The sequence below is a fragment of the Zeugodacus cucurbitae genome, chromosome 3, assembly GCF_028554725.1.
Source record: "Zeugodacus cucurbitae isolate PBARC_wt_2022May chromosome 3, idZeuCucr1.2, whole genome shotgun sequence".
NCBI classification, from domain to species: domain Eukaryota; kingdom Metazoa; phylum Arthropoda; class Insecta; order Diptera; family Tephritidae; genus Zeugodacus; species Zeugodacus cucurbitae.
Window position 1 is genome coordinate 13,236,732 of NC_071668.1, and position 5,524 is coordinate 13,242,255.

At 38.8% G+C, this 5,524-nt stretch overlaps 1 long non-coding RNA gene across 1 annotated transcript; it reads right to left on the minus strand.

Moving 5' to 3' along the window:
• Nucleotides 1-502: 502 nt before the first annotated feature.
• Nucleotides 503-5,315, minus strand: LOC128920080 (uncharacterized). Its single transcript, XR_008470210.1, has 3 exons — nucleotides 5,018-5,315; nucleotides 2,582-4,576; nucleotides 503-899 (listed from the first exon to the last, which is right to left on the minus strand). It is a non-coding gene; the product is annotated as an uncharacterized LOC128920080 (long non-coding RNA).
• Between the last annotated feature and the right edge of the window lie 209 nt (nucleotides 5,316-5,524).

Consider the following 5,524-nt stretch of genomic DNA (forward strand, 5'->3'; position numbering starts at 1 on the left):
GGACAGAACAGGTGGTAATCACTTGACACTATGTCCGGGTTATATGGTGGATGCGATAAAACATCCCATCCGAGTTCCCGTAACTTCTGATGAGTCATCAACGAAGTGTGTGGTCTGGCGTTGTCCTGGTGGAACACTACATCCTTCCTGTTGGCCAATTCTGGACGCTTCTGGTCGATCGTCTGCGGCAAGCGGTCCAGTAGTTCGCAGTAGATGGTAGAATTAAGCGTCTGGACATATGGGATAGTGGATGATTCCCTCCAATCCCATCAAACACACTGCAAAAACTTCCTGCGCGTCAATCCCGGCTTGGCCACTGTTTGGGACGATTCACTGGCCTTCGACCAGGACCGTTTTCACTTGATATTGTCGTATGTGATCCATTTTTCGTCGCCAGTCACCATCCGCTTCAAAAATGGGTCGAGTTCGTTCCGTTTCAAATCATGCGGCACCCAAACATCAAGCCCTTTTGTGTATCCGCAAAAACACATAATTCCAAACATCGGGCTTCAATGGTGACTGATGCAGTACGTGTGGATTGCGGCCTGACCTTATTTTGCTTATTGACGAAGCCATTCAGTCAGAAATGAGCCTCTTCGCTGAAGATGATTTTTCGATGAAAATCCGTAGTATTTTTAAGTTGCTCAACCCAATTCAAAAACATACGACAATTCTGGTGGTCAAGCAGCTTCAGTTCTTGCGTCAATTTGATCTTGTAAGGATGTAGGTCTAGACCTTTTCGCAAAATTTACCACAACGACAACACAGAGATATCCAACGCTTAAGAACGGCGTGTGAGGGACTGATTTGGGTCTTCCTCAATTGATGCGATAGCGGCAGCAATATTCTCGACACTACGGACACTTCTTTATCTCACTGGCACGGGAACATTTTATACTCTGATTGGAAAGAATGTGTCAAGAAATGTTATATAAGAGATCCCTTTAAAGAGATGTTTCACTTGATTTTTGATTTTTGATAAAAAAAAAAATACTTTGAAAAGACCATTAGTATGTAGGAAGCCATTTACAACTCATTTTAACCATGTGTAGAATAGCTTGAAGACGCAGAATACAAAAATAGAAAAGAAGAACTATCAAGCAACAATTCTAATCACAAATTGATGTGTGTGGTTACACTTGTCTTCCAAAAATGCTAAATTTAATGATGCAAATACCACGAACGGCATGAAACCAGAACAAGAAAATCCAACGAAAATCACAAATTAAAAATTTGCATAAAAATAATGCGTAAGTTACGCAGCTTTGCCGGGACTGACTCCGACTCGCCAACGCTAAGTTTAGAATCAGCAATCAGCAGCTAAACCAGAGCAGCCAGCAGAACAGAAGATGCAACCGGCAGCCGGTGATGGCCGGCTGTAGTCACCAACGTAAGCAAGTTAAGGCTGCGATGGAAAATTCTTACGTCCCGGGTAGAGGCAGTAAGCAGAAATTGTAGAAAAATCGAAAAATAAAAGCTGACGCGTCGGAGTAAATGAGGCGAAACGGCTATTGAAGACGCACGAACAAAGCAAAAGTACCAACAACAATTGACAAAGCGGGCAGCAACAATTGCTGGCAATGCACGAGCGAACTTATTATGTTTTCGTTGCACTTGACAAGGATCAAGGTTACTGCGTGGCGCAGCAGTTAAGCCGCCGCATTGTCTCTCTCCGACCGACCAACCGACGGAGTGCTGATAGTGGCAGCAGTATCGTCGGTGGCTAAATGGTGAATTTGTTTATATTGTAGGCTGCCGGAATTCTTAATATATACGAGTACGAGTTGGGAATGCTAGTGATGTGTCGAATGCGTAGGTGTAGGAGGTGGATAATAATGCGGATATGGATACGGATATTGATATGGATATGGATTTGGATATGGTTTGGGATAAGGAAATGGATATGGATTTGGATATGGATATGGATATGGATATGGATATGGATATGGATATGGATATGGATATGGATATGGATATGAATATGAATATGAATATGAATATGGACATGAATATGAATATGGACATGAATATGAATATGAATATGAATATGAATATGGATATGGATATGAATATGAATATGGATATGAGTATAGATATGAATATGGATATGAATATGAATTTGAATATGAATATGAATATGAATATGGATATGAATATGAATATGAATATTAATATTAATATGAATATGAATATGAATATGAATATGAATATAAAAATGAATATGAATATGAATATGAATATGAATATGAATATTAATATGAATATGAATATGAATATGAATATGAATATGAATATGAATATGAATATGAATATGAATATGAATATGAATATGAATATGAATATGAATATGAATATGAATATGAATATGAATATGAATATGAATATGAATATGAATATGAATATGAATATGAATATGAATATTAATATGAATATGAATATTAATATGAATTTGAATATAAATATGAATATGAATGTGAATATAAATTTCTCCAGGCTCTACAACTGTCATGCGGTAAAATTATGAATAAGTTAAATGGAAGGATCTTGCTACAGTTCACATAAGAATAACCACCATGCTCACCTAGAGACCAACCCATTTAGTAAACCGCGGGAAGACAACCGAGCTCGGATCGAATACAAATCCGAATACGAATGTGAATGCCAACTACACATCATCATAGTTAATCGTGTTCCTTCCACTGCCAGTTAGTTGGCCGTGTGCGGTGCTTGTTATACGCCTGTATTCTGACGCGTTGTTACGCGCTCGCTTTTGCGCATGCGCGCATATGGAAATTGTTTTATGGCTTGTATATGCAGATTAAGCGCTTCGCACGAGTTTCGACGCCAACTAAAAGTCTGATTTTGGCCAGCAGCCTGTAGCTTCGTATGGTTGCAAATGCTCATATCGCCATCGCGCCTCTACGACAGGTTCAAAAAATTCATGAAATTTATGCGAAACTGCGAAGTTTGCGCTTTTTTCCTCAACTACATACCACAAAGATCCTCTTCAATGTCGGACTCTTATTGCTGCGGCTACCATACTTAACAAGCAGGCTCATCCTTATCCATAATATTACCCTTATACCCTGACTCTGTGGCTGCCGTTGTCCACTGGCCGGTCGCAAATTCAATTTGCTGCAATGTGCTTTTTTGCATATCTCGCAGCGAAATTCGTGATTCTACACTTTATTTGGTTGCTTCTTTCTCGTTGTTGTTTTTTTGGTTTATTAATTTCTTTAAAGCTCATTGGCTATGGCTCATCTTTTCCATGCCGTCCGTACTTGGAGCCTTGCGGCTCCTTCGTTCGCTTGATTTAATTTTGTGCGCAGCTTCATTATCATTGTTATTATTGTTGTTGTTGTGCAATGCTTTCCGCAGGTATGCCGTGTGCCATGCTTTGCATGCGGCCCAAGTTGGTTATTCACCTGTTTGCGTCAGATTCCTGGCAACCGATTAAAATCACCTGCGCCTGCGCCCACGCACTTCATTTACTCGCTGCCTCGCCGCTTGCTGCCTGTCGTCGCTGTCGCCGTTCGCTGAAGAATCTTTTTTATTTCCCTTTTGTTCTTGTTATTATAGTGCAGCGGTTTTGCCATTTTTGGTTTTGAAAGCTTATTCTCTTTTCATTTTTGTTGTTGTCTATATTGGTTTGGTGATGAGTTCCACTTCGTTACGTTTGCCTAGTCGCTTTGTAGTTGTGGTTTGCTGTTGTGAAGTTTGTTTTTATTTTTTGATTTTTCGGTTTTCTGTTCTGCTTAATTTGATTCTTGCTCTGAGGCAGTTTTCGAATGTTGATGCTTAAGCGCAGGATGCTCAGCCGTACTGTCAGCGTGTTTGTGTATTGCCTCAGCATTCTTTAAAGAACGTGACCGCGCACAGCTCAGAGGTATTAAGATTCATTCCAAATAAGGCAAGATTGGAATAATTTTAACGCTCAGAAATTAAGGGATTAACATTCTTTGTGTATATTACTGAAAGGACTGTCTTTGAGATGTTAAATAATTTAGTTATTTTTTATTGAGTGGGTATTTCAGTTAAGGGATCCAAGTGTTTCTGAAAATTCTTCAAGTTGTCGTTAAAAGTGTTCTATTAGGAATTTAGTAAACTTTAGTTAAGAGTTCTAGATGTAAGCACTCACCTCTGTACCCGTTTTAGTACCAACAGTTAGTATTTCTCTACAAAATAGTAAGTGAAATGAACAGAGGTTTGAAATAACTTATTTTCAGGGTTCAGAGAGTCCCACTGCAGATCCGACGTGGGATACCATCTCTGTTTCCATTTATTGAAATCAATTCTGCTTTGCAGGCCAAACCAGTAAGTGATAAGTTCAGAACTTTTAAAATAACACTTTTCATAGTGAGTTTCAGGAAGTTCAAACCTAAGATTCACTTTCCAGATCAAACCAATAAGTGATAAGACCAAAAATTTTGAAATAACGTCTTTTTCGAAGTGAGTTTCAAGGTTCTGATGTACTCACTGACGTTCCTACCTTCTGTCGAGTATTCAGAATCTCGGCATTCATTACAATTAGTCGAGTCAGTCGAAAAGTAGATCAGTGGAAGCCAAGAGGGATAAACTATGGAGAAGAAAACTAAGCAGTCGATTAAGATAGCTTCTTGAGAATTTTGGATCGATAGTTCTATAAAAATCACAACAATATGTTGCAAGAAACCCTCTCGAACTAATTCTGGAGAGTTCTTACAAGTTGCGAATATAAGTTCGGGTCTGTCTGGTTACACAGACCTGACTTGTGGGAGAACGTATGTACCTTCGGTAGACTTTTTTCTATATTCTAGCGTGTGTTTGTCGAAAAAGTGGCGATGTAAGCTAATCCAACTAACTCAAGACTCAAAAATCATTAATGGAACTTAACACAAATGAGTTTTTGTTTTTTTTTCTTTAAATCATTATCGCCGTAAACCTGCTTGCCCGATTTAAATTAACTAAGCCAGGAGTGTGACCAGCAGACCTACAAAACCATTGACAAATTAAAAAATATAGTTTAAAACACACCTACCACACTTGTGCTGTGCACATATTAATTTAGTTTGGACTCGACATAGATACGTTGGCACCATTAATATCCAGCAGTCATATGCAATTTCGAAAGTCGAACGAACCGAAAAAACACACCCACCCGTAGCGCAATTAACACCTCAAGTCAATTTCGACTCGTCGTCGCACGGGTGGACGTGCGGTGGTGGCAAGGCGGCCGCCTGCGCCACTGCACTTGTACTGGCACTAAAACAAACCAAAAATCTGGCAAAACAATTTGCGTTAAGTCAAAATTTATAGAGCGACTATATATCAACTAAAGGAAAATTGAAAGACATAAAAATGAAAAATATCGCAATGTTCGGAGCAAATGAAAAACTGTACGCCAAAGGATATGTGACACCTCACTTAAACGGAGTTTGTCATAAGTGATTTCATATTCGGCGATATGTTTATGTTGTTATCTCTGCTAATTTATTGTTGTTGTCTTTTGTTTTTTAGAAAAGTAAAATTGTCTGTTTGTGGTTTT